General features: G+C 41.3%; 1 protein-coding gene and 1 long non-coding RNA gene across 8 annotated transcripts in view; one reads left to right on the top strand and one right to left on the bottom strand.

Moving 5' to 3' along the window:
- The window catches only part of PRKCD (protein kinase C delta), a 73,233-nt gene extending 56,785 nt beyond the window's left edge, over nt 1-16,448 (bottom strand). For 4 of the 7 annotated variants that reach the window (XM_087743191.1, XM_087743195.1, XM_087743196.1 and 1 more), the window contains exon 1: nt 16,032-16,150. The gene's annotated coding sequence lies outside the window, so the exon portion shown is untranslated. Of the gene's footprint in view, nt 1-8,014; nt 8,131-14,915; nt 15,062-16,031; nt 16,151-16,214 lie in introns of those variants that run through there. The other 3 variants (XM_087743193.1, XM_087743192.1, XM_087743194.1) reach the window with 3 other exon arrangements.
- A 917-nt stretch (nt 16,449-17,365) lies between these two features.
- The window catches only part of LOC148050149 (uncharacterized), a 34,321-nt gene continuing 32,375 nt past the window's right edge, over nt 17,366-19,311 (top strand). The window contains exon 1 of the long non-coding RNA XR_015701227.1: nt 17,366-17,434. This is a non-coding gene — a long non-coding RNA (uncharacterized LOC148050149). The remainder of the gene's footprint in view (nt 17,435-19,311) is intronic.

Raw genomic sequence — 19,311 nt, 5'->3', positions numbered from 1 at the left:
GTAAAGCGTCAGCCATCAAACTCTGGAGCCATAACAAAGGCTTTATAATCTAAAAAAGATTAAATGGTTGCCATTTTAGAGTGTTTCTGTGAGTGAGAGATAAATGAAAACATGGTAAAGGTCCAAAATATACCAGCTGAATAAAACCCAATCTGTTACATTTTCCAAGACGACACTCTGCTCTGTGAGCTTTATTAGAAAAAGCATGGTGAGTCTAGCCAGTTTTTCCCTGAACAGGAAAACCTCAGCCCTGTATATCAGTGGCAAGAAAAGCCAAAGAGTGTAACAAAGACCCTTTCAAAAACAGGAAAAATCTAACTAAGCAGGACAGACCAGCTACTGTGAAAGAACCAAAATTTCTATACCCTAATATGTTTCCAAAGGTGGGGTTTTATAGGAATACATTACTTTATTTGTATACCCTTACACTTCACACTACTGTCATATCAGTTCTTTCAAAGTATTTCACTAAATAAAACAAGCATAAACTGTGACAGACTCAAAGTAAAGAACTGTACACACCTGAAGAATTGTTTGATCACAGTACAGTTGCTCTGAATTTCATACTGTGTATCCACAGTGCTGTTGACTTTACAAAGCATTTTGAAAGGGAAAAACCCCCAGCTTCTGAATGTCAGCTCACTGTACTACCTGCTATATTGCTAGCTACTGAACAAACAGCCATTGGGAAGGCTAATACAAAACTTCAGCAATTAAAAGAAAAATCTATTAAGTTGCTGCTTTGAAGAGATTCAGACAAGCAAACTAATTATTGTGACAGATCCTGGAAACATCTGATTGCAAACTGCAGAGGACTTGACAACAGCACAATGGATTTTGTTCAGAAGAAAAAAAGTGAAAAAAAAAAACCACCAAACACTCCCAGTCCTTTAGGATGACCGAGAGACTTAACTTTGGGCAAAATACATTTTACCACATCACATTTTTTTCTCTGGAGTTTTACCATCCATTTCTAAATAAACTAGATGCTAAAGTTGTACACATTTTCAGAGACCATCAATTTGTTTTTTCTCCAAAATTGGGACACCTGTAAACCCAGCAGTTTCCATATAACAAATTAAGGATACAGAAAGATGACTTAATGACTGATCTCAGAAATTCATTACATTGCAGTATACTGCTTCCTACTAGTATTACAACTGGAATTGGTTATTTGTTTTAATAATGGACTCTCTGTGGAAATGTTAAGTTTCCTAGGAGTACAAGCGAATTGCCATCAGTCTCTGGAAGTAATAAAATAAGAGAGAGAATCAAAGTAATCCAGTAAAGTTTCCTAAAATCAGTTTTTGACTGTTTGCTACTTATGTATCATATGTATCACAGAAACCAAAGGTCAAGGAAGAGAGCAAGCTGGGCAACAGAAAAACAAAGCTTTTTGGAGTTCCACAATTTAAAAGGTTTCATTGCAAACCTTCTTTGTATAAAATGTCTTTTAAAGACAAAAGTATTGAACTGCAGCTGGCTTTTCAGCAAAGCACAAAAATAAAAGGCATAGGATAAGAAAGTAGAGCACAGGAATACAGAGTGAAAAAGTGAAAGATAAGTTTGAAACAATTCTGTGAAATATACTCTATTAAGACTGATGTCACCAGAATATGTCATGTGAAAATGTGTTTTCAAGTACAGAATTCAAGGTCTCAAATTAATTTCTCTCTTGCTTAAAGCAATATCAAACTTATGTTTTGCTATTTTCAGACTTTAACAACAAAGTTTTTTCCCCCCCCCCCCAGGTTTTTTTTTGGGGGGGGGGGGGGGGGGCAGGGGGACACATCCCTTAACAGGCGCAATGGTACTGGTTAAAACAATTGTAGCAGAAGGAAAAAAATATTGCCTTCATTAACATTTAAATCAAATAAGCTGTCTGGCTAACGTCAGGGGAATTTCATTCCTGAAACACAAGCCTGCAGCATAAGTATGAATGTGAGAGTTTACTTGATGGTGCTACTATGCCAGCTAAACTATGACCATATTGAGATCTTCGTGAACACCGGTTTAACTGCTTTCAATCTGCTTTTACTGAAATATTGTTCAAAGTCTGGTGAGCTCAAGTATCTCAAGTCGCTATCTAATTCCTTCCTGATATGACGGACTGTACAGTATTTCAGTACATGTAGGCAAACCAAAGTCTAACAGCAGCAGATAAGCTTGGTTGTCTTTGCAATAGGAAAAGGCTCTAGCAGAGTGAAGCCAGAAGCCTCTGTACTTTTGGTTGGGCTATGAAGTAAAACAGCATTTTGCTTTCCCTGCTGGGTTACTTCTAGCACTGTTAGTACGGGATGTAACTAACCGGATAAAGTTCATCTGCAATCCCCTCTCAGGCCCCTTGACATCTCTCATCAGTGCAGCTGCAAGCCCCTTATGCTGCTGCGAGATCCCTTAAGTAACATGCTGGCCACATCACTGCTACTGCTTCGGCCCTTTCTACTGACCTATAAAGAATGCAATGTTTTCATTTGCACAGTTGGAACACACAACCAAACATCTTAAAAACTGTTTCAAACTCAAAGCTTACATTATTTTTTTTTTTTTTTAGTATTTAGCAGCACCTGAAAACTCAGAGCCTGCCCAGAGCACTACTGCTGTGCTCCAAAAGGCCAATTCAGAACTTCGACAACTTCAACACATAAATGATGTGGGAACCAGCTTAGAAATAAGTTTCTCTCCTGCATAGTCAGAGCCAACCAGCCTCTGGATTCCAGGATCCACATTACAGGAACAGAAGCAACCAGCCTACTCCCTCTTAATATGTTGCTTGCTAGGGACATTATTACTTACTTGTAGCTGTTTTTATTGCTCAGCTGTAAGAACAAACATTTTCACCACAGGTTATTTATGAATGCCATATGCATCTGATGTCATATGGCACTATACATTTGCAAAGAAAAAAAAACCAATTGTACTGTTTGAGCTTGTGGGGAGATGCAACTAATGGACACATGGTGCAAAGGTGCTTTAGCCAACTCCCTCCACCTCCACCTATCCAACTCAAGTTGAACACAAATTACAAGAGTGCTAATTCTATATAGCATGGGAATATTGAGAAAAGTTTAAGAAAAACTGCTGCAACAGCTGAAGTCATTGCATTGCATACAAAGACTGAGAGGCTGAGAGCACAGGCTTACATCTTCCATTCTTTGATCTACAACTTGTGACTTCAACTTGTGGCTGCACCAAACACGCAACAGGGGCTCTCCATGGCTTCTGCCTTCCCTGTTACCATGTTCGGTCTCCAATGGGAAAAGGTTCTGCTCACTGATAACCAGAATATGCCTTTCTTCAGTTTACCAGATCAAGCATTCAGAAGATTCAAAAGAGAAATTCTGTTTAGTTGAGTGTGAAGATTTGCAAGCTCAGCCAACCATAATCTCAGGTAAACATAAGGATGATATGATGTTGCCATTCTGGTTTTCTGCAATTGCTTCCGAAGAGAAGCAGTCAGTATCAGAACATGGCTCCAAGCAATACTGAGTGAGAGTCTAACTGGAATCTGTGGAAAGATGAAATGAACCAAAAAAGCTTTTCCAGCTTCTTTTCTGAGATGACAAAACCCTCTCTGTTACTCCACTCATTTTCTCTCCATCTTATTAATACACCTGCATAGGCACAAAAGATGTGAATTCTTCATGTAGAACCTAACTTCAAGAAAAAGAAATCTCTCAGAAACTTTATAATACATCATAAAGTCCCAAAGAATGCGCAAGAAAACTCACAAAGTCTCAAGACTATTTGCTTTTCCCCGAGATGTTGGCAGAAACATTTACCTCACCTTGGTTCCAGCCTTGATGCAATATTGTACGCTGTCAATTACATGGAAATTTCTCCAGTTTCCAACAGAGAAGAGCTCAGGCTGTGCAAGGCTAGAAGCGAGTGTTGCTTTGCAGCACACACGGCTGAGCTCAGCATGGTCAGTCCTACGATGCTGGATGAGAGTTAAGGGAAGTCGCCCAGCTGGATGGCTTAGCACTTGCCCTGCGTGAGATGGTGCTGGCAGCCAAGCATGTAAGATGACAGCACACAGGGGGTCCCCCAACCGGGCACCCGCACTCAGGCTATTGCAACAGGAAAAACAAGGAAACAACTGAAGAAAACACCATGTGTTAAACTTGTTCTTCTGGACAAGCAACAAGCAAGCAATTTACCCAAAGTACACAACATACTAGGGGTCAAGCAGAAGCAGAACAATTCTGCTATCCAGTACAAAAGCACTCTTGCTGTCATATCTCTTCGGAGTCCCACATCCAGCTCCAATCATTCCCCCCTCACTGCTTCCCTCCATTGCTTCATGCATTGAGCACAGATGGTAGATGGAACAATGCTATGGTATTTATACACAGGCTTTAAAAGACTTAAAAAGTATAGAAACTGATGTACTGCAAAGTATATCTTTTTTGTAGCTTTGCAAATTTCCTAACAAATTACTTTGGGAGATTTAATGGTTAAGCAATTCAGTAGGGGTATTAAGCAGACTTTGGAAAATAAGACCTTGATCAGAAGATCATAAGTATGCTCTTCTTTATTGACGTACTGCAACTTCATCCACTAGAACTCCAAATAAGAGCTAAAGGATCACAGGAATAATACCAAAAGCACAGACACACAAACAGGCATGTTTTTAAGTTGCCTTTAAGTCTTACTTATTAGGCAGTGGGGTGCTCTTAGTAATTAAAGCAAAACTAAATGCAGCAGAACAAGGATACCTTCTTCCATCTTGGTCTGCCTGGGACACCTTGCCTATAGCAAACATTTTCAATTACATGAGTCTGTCATCCTTTTTTGTGCTTTTAAGAAGATAAAATGCTAGATATGGCTGTCTTTCCTTTGAAGTATTTGAATGCTCATACCACTGCCTCACCACAGTGTCTGAGAAGCGTTAAGTGTACAGCCTAGCTTGGAGAGCTGTTAATTCAAAACAGAGCTTTATAACTCCCATGGTTTGTTTAAAGCAAACAAAGAAAACATCCCTCTGTTGAGACTCACCCAGAAATTTTTTTAGTATTAGGATCAGCTTACTCACTGGAAAGCAGCGTGAAGTAGTAGTAAGAAAATCAGACTTATGAAGGGGGGAAAAAAAAAAAAAAAAGAAGGAAAGACCAAAACCATAATACAAGTAGATAATTTTTTAAATCCAGACTAGAAATAATGCTAAAATCCTTCAATAACCCCGAAAATAAGATTTGTTTGTCAATGGGATGAAGTCTTCAAGAAAGTAAAAAAACTCAAGAATTCAAGCATACCATCACTCTGTGTGTGTGTGCGCGCGCGCGTGTGTGTGTATCAAAACAGTTTAAAAAAAATTCAGAGCCTTTTCTTCACCATCTATAGAAGTGTACAGCAATTTTTCCAGCAAATGACAATCCAGTAATTGACAGTTAAATTTAAGGAACTGAAAATAAATGATTTTTTTTTTCTACTGATTGACTTACATTATGATAACATCTGTAATGACTGTAAAGTCTTGTAACAAAAAAGAAAAAAAAGAAAAAAGAAAGAGTAGTTTTCTGTTTGACTGTGTACCTTTGACAAAACTGAATACATGCTATGTCATGGCTTTCAGAGTATTTTTAGCTTAAAAAAAAGATTTCCATTTTAGGTCATTACAGCCAAAGAGTACTGCTGATAGGTAAAATCAGTTTTTCTTATCAACCAGATGAAGCTCAGCTCCTTGCTGCTCTGGTAATTAATTTCTCAGAATTTATTTCATGTGGCTGGAAGGGGTAGAAAGGTTTCTTCCTGGATATTTTTCCATTTAGAGTCCTAAATCGTTTTACAAGTTTCATCTATCAGTCAAGTCGAACTTTGCTCTAACAGCAGCAGCAGCACTTGTATCCGCACAAGTGACAAATCAGTTTATAAGTGCTTAGAATGACCGTGTTTGCATAAGCTTTTGTATTTAACTGCATCAACGTAGGAACAGACTTAAAGTGGAATGCCATATATGCTGAGACAAGGCTTAGCTATGATAAGCTGACTCAATTTGGACACAGCAAAACTGCTGAAATGCATTTATAATAATGTTATCCAACTTAACTAAATATATTTTGGCCTAGCTACATTAAATACCTATATAAAACCTCATTTTCTTCAGGGAGAAGATGGGGATTAATTGCCAAGTGAGCTATAATCACATATTATAGAAGATGAACTGCTAGTTCATCCCTAGCAAAAGAAAAATCATTAAAATAAAAGACTTCAGCTTTTTATGCAGCATTAAGTATTTACCCACAATGTAAGGCACTGGAAAGTGCTGAAAAAACCCTATCACTCTTTTAACAGCTTGGAAAGAAAAAAAAAAGTAGTGAAATTTAGTTCTTAAAGTATATCAAGTTATGCTCCATGATCCAAGAACAATTCTCAACCTGACTTTTGGTTTCAGCACTGATACACATACTTCTTACAATTTTAAAAAATAGATTTAACCTAATTTCTACTACATTTAGAAATGCAGTAATTTATACATTAAAAATATATTTGTATTCCCATAAATATATACTTCACTTGTTTTACTTATATATTCACTAAATGCACTAATGTGTACTTTAGTTAAGCAGTACTTGGATTCAGATATGCTATTTTAATAATATATGCTTCAAACTCAGCTGTGAATAAGATATACACTAACTCCATACAAAAAATGTGCAGTAAAGTACTTTTCAGTCAAAATTTGGCCCTTCAAGGAAACAGATATTAGGGTTATCATATATATTACATTTCTAAGAATCAGTATTGAAGACTTCTTGTCAAGATTTGCTTTTTAAAAGGAGAAAGGAATGTTACTACATGTTACATTCAAAATCAAAATACAGATCTGAGAAGCTGAACACATTGCTGCAAGAAGTTAGCAGCTCCCTGCTTCAAAGTATTGAAATTAGTCTTACACAATGCAAAGCTCTAGTGATGGAAAGATTAGGCTCACGGTTATTAACTAGTAAGAGAATAAGGAAACAAGCAACAGAACAACACACAAAAAGTAGAGGCGATTGAAACTAAAGAAGATTTTGGTCACAAGAGGTCCTTTGATTTGTCCTTTTCTCCAGCTAGGAGATGCAATAAAAAAAGATCTCAACATAAGGAGAGACAATAAAGGGGCTGGCCTGTTTTGGCTTCTCTTCCCATTCCTTAAGTATATATCTATATAAACTTCCAAGCAAATAAACATTTCTCTTTGCTTCAACTGCCACCCACTGGAAAAGGAAAGCAACATTAATTCCAAATTGCAATACCCTAAATAGGTCAGAAAACCAATCTGACAGATACTAGTACTGATTACATTAAAGCTCTAGGATTGCCTTGAAAATCTTAGTGGCACCGCTAGAAATCAGCAAGCTTGCAAATTAAACTGAAAGAGAAAACAGAATAGAGCAACAAGCCAGAGCTCCGCTTCCTCTCCCTGCCCCAGCCCCAGCTGGCGGGCATTTGGATCGTATTGCAAAAGTTTTGGATAGGAGCTGGAGTTCGCGAGGGTGAAGTGAGAGCACCCCTCTGACAAACATGGTGCAACAAGGATGAGTGGCATCGCATGGCCTGGCAGTTCTCATCACTCTGCGCGGTGCTGCTGCTGCTGCACTCCAGGTCTACCTCTATACTCATATTGCTGCTCTCTCTCCCACTTGCTCTTGCCTTACAACAGTAATCCATCAACTTCCTTGCCTAAATGGCAGCTTCAGCATTCCAGCTTTCCCTCATCGCCAACCCCATATTCCCTTCCATGGACACATGGAGGGTCTGTGGCGCAGGAAGTTGGTGGTGCAGATCTAATAACTTAATCTTTTAAATACTAGAGCAATGTGGAAAGGCTTGTGAAAAAAACAGTATAGGCTGCAACAGAGCATTATCATCCACTTCAGCTGAAACTTTTTCTAACTTCAGATAAAATAAGCATATACTTACACCAAAAGTGCCTACTTAGGATAGCAGTATGAGGTATTTGCATGCAAAAGCATGCACGTCAGACGCAATGACAGCAGTGTAACAGCACAAATGCAACACAACTCACCCTTAACTGGAACAGACTGTCCTGCAGATGTGCAGTTCTGGTGAACGTGCGCTGAGGCTGTGATGGCTCAGCCAGGGAAGTCAGCAATCGCAGCTGAGGCCGTTGGGGAAGCAAACCTGAATGATACAGACACGCCCTGACTTCCTGAAGAAAAAAACCACCCTCTATTAAAATAAGACCAAATAAATGGGGAGAATTAGATTCCAGAGAACCTTCCATATTTAAGATATTCTCAAGTGTATATGCGATGAAGCAAGTTTTGCCAACAGAATAGGTACTCTGCAATTATGAATGAGCTGAGAGGTATAAATTGATTGCAGATTCCCTCACTGTAAGGGTCTAAGGAAACTGGAGGAAGGGGAAAAAATCCTAAGAACCTAATACAAGCCCTGTGGGGATTAACAGACAGACCTATAAATCCTTTGGTCCAAATCACACCTTTCTTCAAAAAGGCCTGTAGAAAAAAAATCTACCCGGAAAAAATATCTGGCAATATCCCCTCATGAAATTTCTCTTCTGCTGTTATAAAGGTGGGGAGTCCTGTGGCAGAACAACTTCACTGGACTTGCACAACAAGAGATGCTTCTTTCACAGGGCAGAGTCAGGGCCAAGATACCTGCCAAAGTTGTAATACTGCTTCGAGCTGTTATCTTCCTGCTCTCTAGTTCCCCGACAGGATTTTTTTCTAGGCAGGACACAAGCACTGTCTACTGACCCCTGGTTTTACCTGTCCTTCCCTGACCCTTGTGCTAGGTTTGAAGGAACTAGGTAACTGGCGATGCTGGAGTCTCCTTTTTACCTGAGAGAATGGGAGAAGACATGTTCAAGTACTGATGGCTCACTGCATTCAGATCAAAGCAAAAGTGGATGAATTTTAGCTGTTAAATTACCTGGACGAGTTTAGGTCCATATTAAGAAGCTCTTGCCCCTGGGATGCTGCTTCTTAGATAAACTTGTCAAACAGAAATCATGTCAGCTCCTGTCAGTTATCGAGGAACACAAGCAAATGTAATATGAGAGAGCTTGCACGATTTCCTGACAGACAAATCTGCTCTGGATATTTGGCAATTGGCATCCTCAAGTCATTAGTAAGAATATTTTAGTTTAGTGAAGGCCACAGTCATCGGCCAAAAGACACATAAGGAAACAGCTAAACTCTTGTTGAGCAATTCACAGCTCAGCACGAACACAGCATTAACGGACCAGCACACTGGATGTGAAGAAATGTAATCATCATCGCTCAGTGAGCGCGAGAACCAGACTATTAAAAAAGAAGTTTCTTTAAAAAAAACTAAAACCAGATATCTATCAATACTGAAAGCATCTATAACCAAATCTACTCCTCCACATGCAGAGACACTTGTATGACTGAGGGTTTCAGATGCAGTTTTTTTTATTTAATCTATAAAAGGAACAGAGTTCGTTATCAAAGTGAAAGATCCTGGCAGCACCTACTTGATATAAGACAGCCATCTGTGCTCTCTCTTACAGGAATATACATTAAATACATTTTTAAAAATAAGCAAGAATAAATCTTACTTTCACAAGAGTTTTCCAGTAAAATATTCTGACACACAACTGTGTTCTTTAGCAAGTGAAGTATTTTCTCCAGTTCAACAGGCACTAACAAAATCAGTAAGGTACAAAATACTCATTTTGGTTACATAGTCATGCCAGCAAAATGCAGTCACCCAGAGGCATTACAAAACACACCATAAAAATCTTGAGATAAAACGTACAGGGCAGTCAGTGTCATATTTCAAACATGCCAGTCTTTCAAAGTTATTGCACTACATCTATTAATCTTAATTTTCCTTGAGAATACAAGTTAAGAGCATATAATGGGCCCTACTTGCTACTGGTTGGACCGTATCTTCCTACCAAGTTTTCACACAGAGGGCTTTTTGAAAAGGAGGGACTGTTTCTTTTAAGAAAGAAATATAAGATTCCTCTTCTGTTCAGACAAGAATCAAATACAGCCTCCTCCTAGAAAAGCATAGTTCAGCCATCGAACAATGTGTTAGCAATAGCTTAGCTACACTGCCTTTGTACTCACTGGGGAATTTCCCAGAAAAAGGCAGACTGCAGAAGCCAAGCTTAACCTCGCGTTTGGCTGCTAGACATTTTTGATCATCTTTTCAAGTATGTATTCACATGTTCATGCATCTAAACCTTAAAAAAAAATCTCACTGTAAGTTTAAAAAAAAAAAGCTTTACTATCAGAAAGAGAAATCTGGTGTCACAATCAAAAATCCTTTTTCCCATAAGCTGTTCCTCATGTTGAATATTGATACATTCGATGCACTGAAGTAAATTAGACAATTATTGGTATGATGAGGAGCAAAGCGGTACTGACTAAACGCTCAGATTTCATGAGTTCCTTAAGCAGAAAATCCATGGCAAAGCTTAAACTACACTTCCTGAAGAAACCAGAGAATACGATAAAGAATCAAATACACAAACAAGGATTTTATTAGATCGCTAATAAATAGGTGTTGATGGGGGGGGAAAAATATTTTCAAACACTTAGAAAGTAACTTTACACTTGAGTGCTAAAAAACCATGCCGTTTTCTTCTTTTCTCCTCTCATCATTACAGATTTGTCACACAACAAACAACTAGGCTAAACCAACACAGGTCTAGGCTTCCAGCTCCAAATCAGTACCATGCATGACTTCATAGCTCAGGGGTGCGGTAAAAAGCTGAGGCTGAAGTTTAGATTTACTGCATATGTTTCAAGATACGCTGTATTTATAGCGGGTAGCCAGGATTAAACCAAGCCTATAAATACTTAAATCATTTATGAGACTGCAAAAGACTAAACATAATGCAAATCAAAGCCGCTCATGCACAAACGTACATCCCGTTTTAGAGGTTTTCAGCCATCCAGGAGATGAGAAACAAGATACTACTTCAGACAACTCCTCTGAGCCCAGTGAGGCAGAAAGGACTTCAGCCCACACGCACCTCTTCAGAAAAGAGGGGCACCCTTACTGAGCTGTTTGGGAAGAGCTTGTCTTAGTAGGGTCTCTTTGCCACAGACAGATACAATGCCTAGTGCAATGATACCCTGACCTATTAAGCAGTCTGTAGGAGCTATCCCAACTCCACTCTCGCTACCAATGGATAAAAGGGAAATCACTTCGTTGCATTTCAACCAAACAAGACCACATTTTGCTCACAGCCCTAAGAACAAGTATTGGGAACAGCAGGACAGGAATATATGTTGCATATCTGTTTTGTTCTCAAAAGTGGGTAGCACCTTGGAATTCAAAATAATCTTGTTCTGGGGCATACAGAAAGGTGCTGCTTTTGTATTTTTTTTTTTTTTAATAAGTCTGATGGTTGGCTGATCAAACGGGAGGAGATGGCAAGCACACACCCTCCTCCCTTAGCAGTGAGGCAAGTATCATACAAGGCTCAAAGTTTCAGGAAGTTATCCACGATAACTCCCAGACATTATGGATGGTAGTTATTATCATAGGAATACCAACTATGCTTAAGTATCCTTAAATAAACTTCTCCAGATAGACCATTACACTCAATGGCAAAGAAATTACCAGGAAACATTAATTTCAGGAAGAGGATACTGTAAAAAGTATTCTGCGGTTTTATGTACTTTCTTAGCTTGAGAAATATTTTTAAAGAATTAATTTTACAGCCTGCCTCTTTGATTTACAGCTATTGAGATACATCTGTGCTGCATCACTCCTATCTTTTAGTCAGAAACTGTCAAATCTACTGTCAGTCAGAAAAGAGCAACAGCTAATTTAATAGGTGCAAAACATAACTTACTTCATGGATGCCAGGGCACCTTTCTGCCACTGAAAAGTAGACATAATGTTCCACTTGCATTAATTTTAATTAAAAAAAAGAAAAAAAGGCCAACAGAAAATGATCTGAAACACACAGATACACACATCAGATTTCCATTCTCTGTATCAGTGTTACTTGTAATAACAGAATCTGGTCTAGATCAGACCAGAAATAAATCTTGCACCACTCTTGCCAAGGACAGATTTGCGAGGTCCCCAGTACTCCTGTGCCAGATCTTTCATTTCTCTACCTTTCCTGGTGTCTCTGGTAACAGGAGCAGCACACTGGTGCAGCTTCCAGCCATAAAGGCAGCATGAATAATGTAGGTGGCCCTATAGAGCTAGAGACACTACTTCCTATAGAGCAGACTCTTGCAAAATTACTCAAATACCATAAAAAGCTAACGGGTTAGCTCTGGCTAAGAGAGGTAATGCCTCTTTAAGAAAGTCTAAAAACTTGCTTACAGGTGGAAATAACTGCCTTTTAAATGAGAACATAACACAAGCCACTTCAGCATTATTTTACCAAGGCTGTAAAGAGCTCTCAAAGGCTCATCTCTGTTAATTGCATCTTTGCAAAGCACAGCCAAGCGGATGCGGAATGATTACTTTTAATGTGCTACCCAAATAGCTCTGAATGGGCACGGGTAGTTTTCCCCCTTTCCTTATTTCTGCTCATCCTTTGGCTCCACATAGAGCTCTATAGAACCAAATTCTGTAGTCAGATTATGCAGGTAAAGGAGGAGTCAGAGAAAGATGACAAGTTTTGTCACGGACCAAGGAAAACAGTTAAAAATACTACTGGAACACAAACTGTTTTGGTGCTTTTTAGGCAACTTTTGGACAGAACCTGATAACCAGGATGGTGAAGCTGCATTTAATGCAAGGATAATTCCAGAGTAAAAATCGCATTACCTTTCTCAGCAGTGGATGATTAACAGAGGAATTAGGTTCCTAATGAAGTCAGCCAGCCCCCAGACTCCACTAGTAAATCCCTTCTTGTCATCTTTCACATTCAGCTCTGACTCATCCGCAACAAATGTTTCAATCCCTAGCCCTTTTTTCCTTCATCCCTTTTTTCCTTCATTCTTTTTACAGTAGGTTAAGTATATACTTCATAAATGTAACGAAGGGGATGTTGGACTATAGGTACATAACACATTTGGACTGCAGCATGAAGAGACACACCTGAGTTAGCTTTAGGAACTTAAATACCTGTGTCAGTGAACCCAATACAGGCACATACCTCAGTGCTGGCTTAACACCTGTAAAGTATTTACACTGCACCGTCCGGGTTGAGGCTTGTGCCACTGCAGCTTCACTGTAGATCAGCTGGACTGGAGTGAACTTTGATACACCCGCAAGTGCTACCGTCCCACCTCCAGCTGCAGTGCAGCTGCGGAGCAAGAGGTGGTGAAGGGGCTCCTCTTTTCAGGAGCAGCAGCCAGAGCTGAGCTCCAGCTACAGATGAGCAACGCATCCACAGGGCAAAGGACCCGTGCCTCTGCACAGATGCAGGGTGACAGTGAAGTCCTTCAAACGGAAACAAGGATGGATGGCTAATTTAAACTATTAGGCCCTGAAGTACTCAATTTGACATGACCTTTAATTGTAATGACTGTGGCTTTTAGACATCAAAATAGACTCAGAGGCCTGAAAGCTTCTATGCTTTTCCCAGGAAATCAGTTATTTCAATAAAAGATGTCCTCTTTCCAGGCTTTACTGTTATTTCCTTGATCTATATAGCATCAAACAGCCAAGTTTTCTCTGAAAGATTCTTCTAAAGATTTCTCTTTAACAGAAGTAGCTACAAAATCTCACAAGTTCTCTAGTTTAGAAATAGTTTCTAGTTTCTTTACAGAGTACCTTTCAACTGTGCTCTATGGTCAAAAAGCCAAATTTATTATACAATGCTATTTCACTATTCCATTCAATAAGAAAATTATGACCCTACTGTATAATTATGCCTAATTAGAAGATGGGTTACAATTAATGAAATATAAAATGGAAAAAAGTTTGAGAATGAACTCTTCTCTGGTCAGAACAACATGAGCATCTTCCTGATCAATTATCTCGCACGCATTCACCAAACAGAATTACCTTATGACACACTCATTAACCACACATACATCATAGCTGCGTAACAGAGAGTAGTTTTCTATACTTCTGTATCAGCCACTGAGTGGCAGCAATTCCTTCATACCTAAATCTGAATTATGAGATGTAGGATGAAAATTTCAAAGTATTGCTAACTCTTAATTCTTTTACGCTACCCCTAAATTCTTTTGTGTTTAGCATTACATAGAACCATGCAAATAATGCCTAGTGAAATACCTTGTTATGTGTTTCAATTTTTAAACTGTCAAGGTTTCAAAGGTTATGTACTTTATTCTGATAATCATACTTCCTTAGAAGTTTGCTATATTCAATTTTACAAAAAGATAGCTTTGAATAAAACTATGTCAATCAAGGAAATTGAAAATACCAGCATTTAATCATTTCTTAAACTAAAGCACAGACCTGTATTTTATTATGAAACCCAAGGTGAGGGTGAGAAACTTTAAAAAAAAAAAAAAATCTAAATCTATGTTTGCTTCTTTCCTCAGTATTTGCAGGTTCCCATAGTAAGTGTCTTGGGGTGACTGAAATCTATCAGTCCAAGGACAAATACCTAATTTTTTAATACAGCCATTTTCAGGAACTAAAATAAACAGGAAATGCTGCATATACAGTTTTTAAAAAAAGATGTTTATGAATTATTGCTTGACCACTTAAAAAGCATTTCATAGTCTCTTGTTCAGAAAGCTATGTTGGTTATAGCTTCCTATTTGATCAGTACAATGCTGCACATCATTGTTTGATAGGCGGAAAGCCGAAGAGGTTATTTGCTGGCTTATTACATTGTTAATAGACTAATGACTGTACGAGGACAAAGCCCAAATAAGATTGAAAAGAAACTCAACACACAAGTGTATCCAGGATTTTGACACAGACTATTTGTAGAGACGTTAAATGTTGTAATTCAGGCTTTAAATGAGTCTCTAAAAGTAGGAAAAGATGTAGTATGAGAACCGATTATCCCACACCTGTCTTCTCTGCAGGTTCAGTTCTGTCCTTGGAAGCACCCGACTGTCAAGACACGGGATACGGGACAACATCGTCCTTGCACACAGATCTCCCGCAAGAGCTCCTAGGTCCAGATTAACACTCTGCTCTGCGCTACCTGAATAATCTAGAAGTGAAGTGGTGCCACAGTCAGAGCCAACGAGTAAACAGATGTCAGACGTAATCACGGAATGCCATAATTCAATTATTTTAATATTTCATACCCTAATGCAAACGGGGAAATCTCTAGTGATAAACTGAAAATTGGTTTTTAAGAGATGCACGCCTGGCATGTACACAAAAGCAACAGGCATTCCTGCTCCCTCATTTCTTATTGTCTGTCGCCATTCGGCTGGAAACCTGACCATTTAAAAGATCATGCATTTTATCTGCTTCAAACTCACTGTCGTGAGAGAGACAGAAACAGAGTATCAACAGAAGTTGTTGGTATTCTCAAACTTGGCATTTCTGCTAGGAGGAAACTCCATGTTTCTGTCGAGGACCACAGGGATCTCGTTACCTCCTCACACGGGGCACAACCTTCCCCCTCCCGCCAGCGCTCCCGCGGTGCCTGCCTGCCCCTCCGGCCGGAGGCTGACAGACGGGCCCCGCTTAAGGTCGCGCTTCCCCGCGGACCGAACGAGCCGGCCCCATCCCGAGCACCCCGAGCTCGGCGACGGGGAGGTCTGGGTACACAAAGTCCGCGGCCGGGCCGGCCGCCGGGGCTCCCGCCGCAGCCCCCCGCTCCGGGGCGCGGAGCCCAACATGGAGGCGCGCCTGAGGAGGAAGCCCCGCAGCAGCCGGCGCCCCGGTGCCGGAGGCAGCCCCGCCGACTCCCGCCCCGCAGCCCCACCAGGAGGCACTGCCCGGCCCGCCCGCCCCTCACGCCCGACCCGCCCGGACACACGCCGGAGCGGCGGGTCGAGCCCGGCGGCGGCCGAGCCAGGCTCCCCTCTCCCCGCCGGGAGCCCCACGGAAGCCGGCCGGGCCGGAGGGAGCGGGAGCCCGTATCGCTTCCTCATTCACCCCACGCCAGGCGGGGCAGGAACTGCCGAGCAGAGGGAGCCGCCACGCCGGGGGCAGGTACCGGCACTCACCCGCTTCCAGGGAGCTGTCGGGGGCCGCGGCCGCCGCCGAGTTTCGGGCGCTGCCCCAAGAGAGAGCGAGTGACTGAGGGAGCGACTGGGTCCCCCCGCCGCCGCCGCCACAGCCCGGCCCGGCCCGGCGCTCCCCGCCCCACGCTCCGCCCACGGGGCGCAGCTGCGGGGCCGCGCACTCACCTGCTGGTGCCGCAGCCGCCCCCGCGCCGCCGGCCTCGCCCCGGAGGTGCCGAGGGAGACTGCAGCGCCGCCCGCCCGCGCTGAGGGGAGGCGGCGGCTGGGGCGCCCCGTCCCCGTCATCGCCCGCCGCGGCCCCTTCGCCTCCGGTGTTTTCGCCTCCTTCTCTCGCTCTTTGGGGGCGGCCGTGGGTAGAAACGCCGCAGCCTTCGCCTCCGAGGCAGCCCGGGGAGCCCTGGGCTGGCCGGCCGCCAGCGCAGCGTACCTTGGCGGGCGGTTTGGCCGAAGGGCCCCTGGCGTGACGCCGAGGTGGGGAGGCCGCGGCCAGAGCAGTGTTGGTGCTGCGGGCGCTGGGCCGCGTCTGAGAGGAGGAAATGTTTGGGTTTTTTTAGGTTTTTTTGGGTTTTTTCTTTGGTCTGCTGGCCGCCGAGAGGCAAAGAGCATTCGGGTTTGAGTAGCCAGAGCTCAGCCAGTGAGCGCTCGGCGTGTGCCTGTGCGTGGTGGGGAGCGGCACTCAGGTTTCCTCACCCCTTTGCCACTTCTAGGCTTTTATTTAAAATGTTCTATGGTGGCTTAAAAGCCATGGATGTTGTTTTAATAATGGGGCCAAAGCTGGGTAGGCTGTAGCCCTGTGAGCACTGCTGTCACCTCAGCAACTTTACCACAGAGATGGCCTTCGCTGATGTGCCTGAAGTTAGAGGCCTTCATAGGGCATTCAGGGTCCTGGCGAGGGCCTTCCCCCAGTTTGTGCTCTGCTCCGAAAAATGGCGCTTCGTTTTTCTTGAAGCCTTTGGTAGTGAAATTGTCAGTGTTAAAATGAGATGTTCTAGGGACGGGTTGCAGTGCAGGAATGCATGAAGTGGAGGAACCAGAGAGAACACTGCCATACTCCTGTCAAATCCAAAGGAGACCTTTATCATCATTTTTTAACTCATACAGGTCAAGTGTAATTACTCTCATGTTTTCATCTTAAATGATCTCATTCTGCCCTAGCTGAAAATGGTGATGAAACCGCCAGAGGTTTTTTGTGCTGCTGATGCTGTGGTAACTGCGGGTGTTTCTCCAGGCAGGTGCCAGGCCATGGTGTGCAGCTGAGGGTGTCGGAGCATTGCTGAGGGCTGTGACCCAGCTGTTAGATGGCTGCAGAGTCGTCTCTAAAAGCCAGCCTCCATCTGTTTTGCGTCCAGCTTCTTTCTTTCTTCATTTCACCTGATGTTTATAAGGTAACATGGAAGTTCCTCAGTTGTTCTGTCTGACATCAAATCTGAAAGGCTATAATGTGTACACAAATGAGCCTTGTCAATGATTTATTTATATATGGAGAGTTTAATTTGACTTAATTTATTTTAAAACAAAATTACCATCAGCTGAGAGCTCTTGTGGATGTAATGTTAATCACAGTTGGGGTGAAAGCAATGGTGCAGAGTTGTCTTGGGTCATATCCTTTTTACTTCTGCTGCAAATTAAACTATGTAGTATTTTGTACAGATACGTGTTCTTACGCATGTTTAAGTGTGATTTTTTTTTTTTTTAAATTGGAAAATATAAATAATATTTTCCTGCTTTGGGACAGAATATCATCTGATTAACTGTAATGCTATAATAAATTGCATGAATACCCTCATTTAAAATTATGTAGATTGCTATTACACTGAAATCTGATGAACTTTATGTGCATGAGCAGTTCATGAATGTTGTGTTACAAAAGCAAAACTAAAACTAGTTTGAATGAGGGGAAAAAGCAGAAGCTAACTGTGGCCAAGCAGTTTTCCTCATTTCGATACTTCCAGCGAAGTTTGGCAAAACAGAAAGTGCTTTAAAATGCATTTCATTTAATTTCATGTTCTTTGGGTATTTAGTGGAGTGTAAGTAGTCGGAGAGAGTCCATTTTGGTTTGTGACCTCACCATGTAATGTTGCAGCAAACCATTTGTTAACTACCATTGCATTTAAATTATTTAGAGCATCGCTTTAGTCCAAGTCTTTCTGAAACAAATAGTCTTTTCTTGTTTGGACTGTGAAAATTTTGCAAGGCCTAAAGAGATTTGCGTCTTACGTCTTTGTTCAGTCAGTCAAAGTGTTCAAGTTGAATTAGGACTCTGAGTAAAGATGTAAAAATTTGATCCACAGGAAATGAAATGGGGGATCTTCTCAACTAATACAGAAATGTGGCTTTAGAAACTTGAGGTGTTTCCTGGTACTGAGACTTGCTTGCTGAGTGATTATTTTCTGTAATTTTGCTTTTAAAACTCAGCAGTGCAAAATGCATGGTAATGCTTTTACAGTTAGAGATTGTCTTTCATCAGAATAGATTCTAATGCAGCTCAGAAGGCTTTATTAACACATTTTACAGGCAGTGGAGTTGAGAAGGGGATGAAAATTGGTTCTTACTGAACAGCCTTCAGCAGTGCTCTGTGTCAGCTTCTAGGTAAACGGTAAGGCATGCTGGATTTCTTTGAGCTGTCAGGGTAACTACTGGAAAATAAAAAATCAATCATAAAAACAGGGATGTGGGCGTTACTGTCTGTGATCCATTTTTCTGAAATGTGCCTTTAGATACTTTGTTTTAAACCAGCTTGAGACTGTTTTCTTTTTACATTTAATCTCTTGAGTAGCCCAATACCTCCCAAACCCATGGTAAGGCACTGCCTTGGTGTAGGAGAACTTTGGGGAGGAGATAAACTACCAGGGCCTCCTGCAGCTGGATTTTCCCTTGAATCTTCCTATCCAGAAGACCTGCTTTGCCTGGGGCCACTTAATTTTTGCCATATGACATGACGACGGACGGTAAGGGGTGATGTGACTTCAAGCCCTTTCACACGCATAGATTTTAAAAAAAAAAAAAAAGGTGAGAGAAAACTTTCTGCAGCAAATGTAAGTGAAAAAATTGTAGTGGAAGTTAAGAACTTGTTCCCTGAAGATTTCAGAGCTAGACTGGTACAAAACTATTTTCCAAAAGTGTGTAACCACCTTTTGTGAGCTGAACCACTATATCTACAATACCTGTTCTCTTGAACAAACAAACCTGATTTTAATTCTGATGGCAGATACTTGATTTATGTAAAGGTGGTTACTTATACAGAAGTGTCATTTCAGAACAG

This window comes from Nipponia nippon, unplaced genomic scaffold (assembly GCF_047370975.1).
Source record: "Nipponia nippon isolate SJK-2023a ecotype South Korea unplaced genomic scaffold, ASM4737097v1 scaffold_9, whole genome shotgun sequence".
NCBI classification, from domain to species: domain Eukaryota; kingdom Metazoa; phylum Chordata; class Aves; order Pelecaniformes; family Threskiornithidae; genus Nipponia; species Nipponia nippon.
This window is presented reverse-complemented; position numbering and strand designations above follow the sequence as displayed.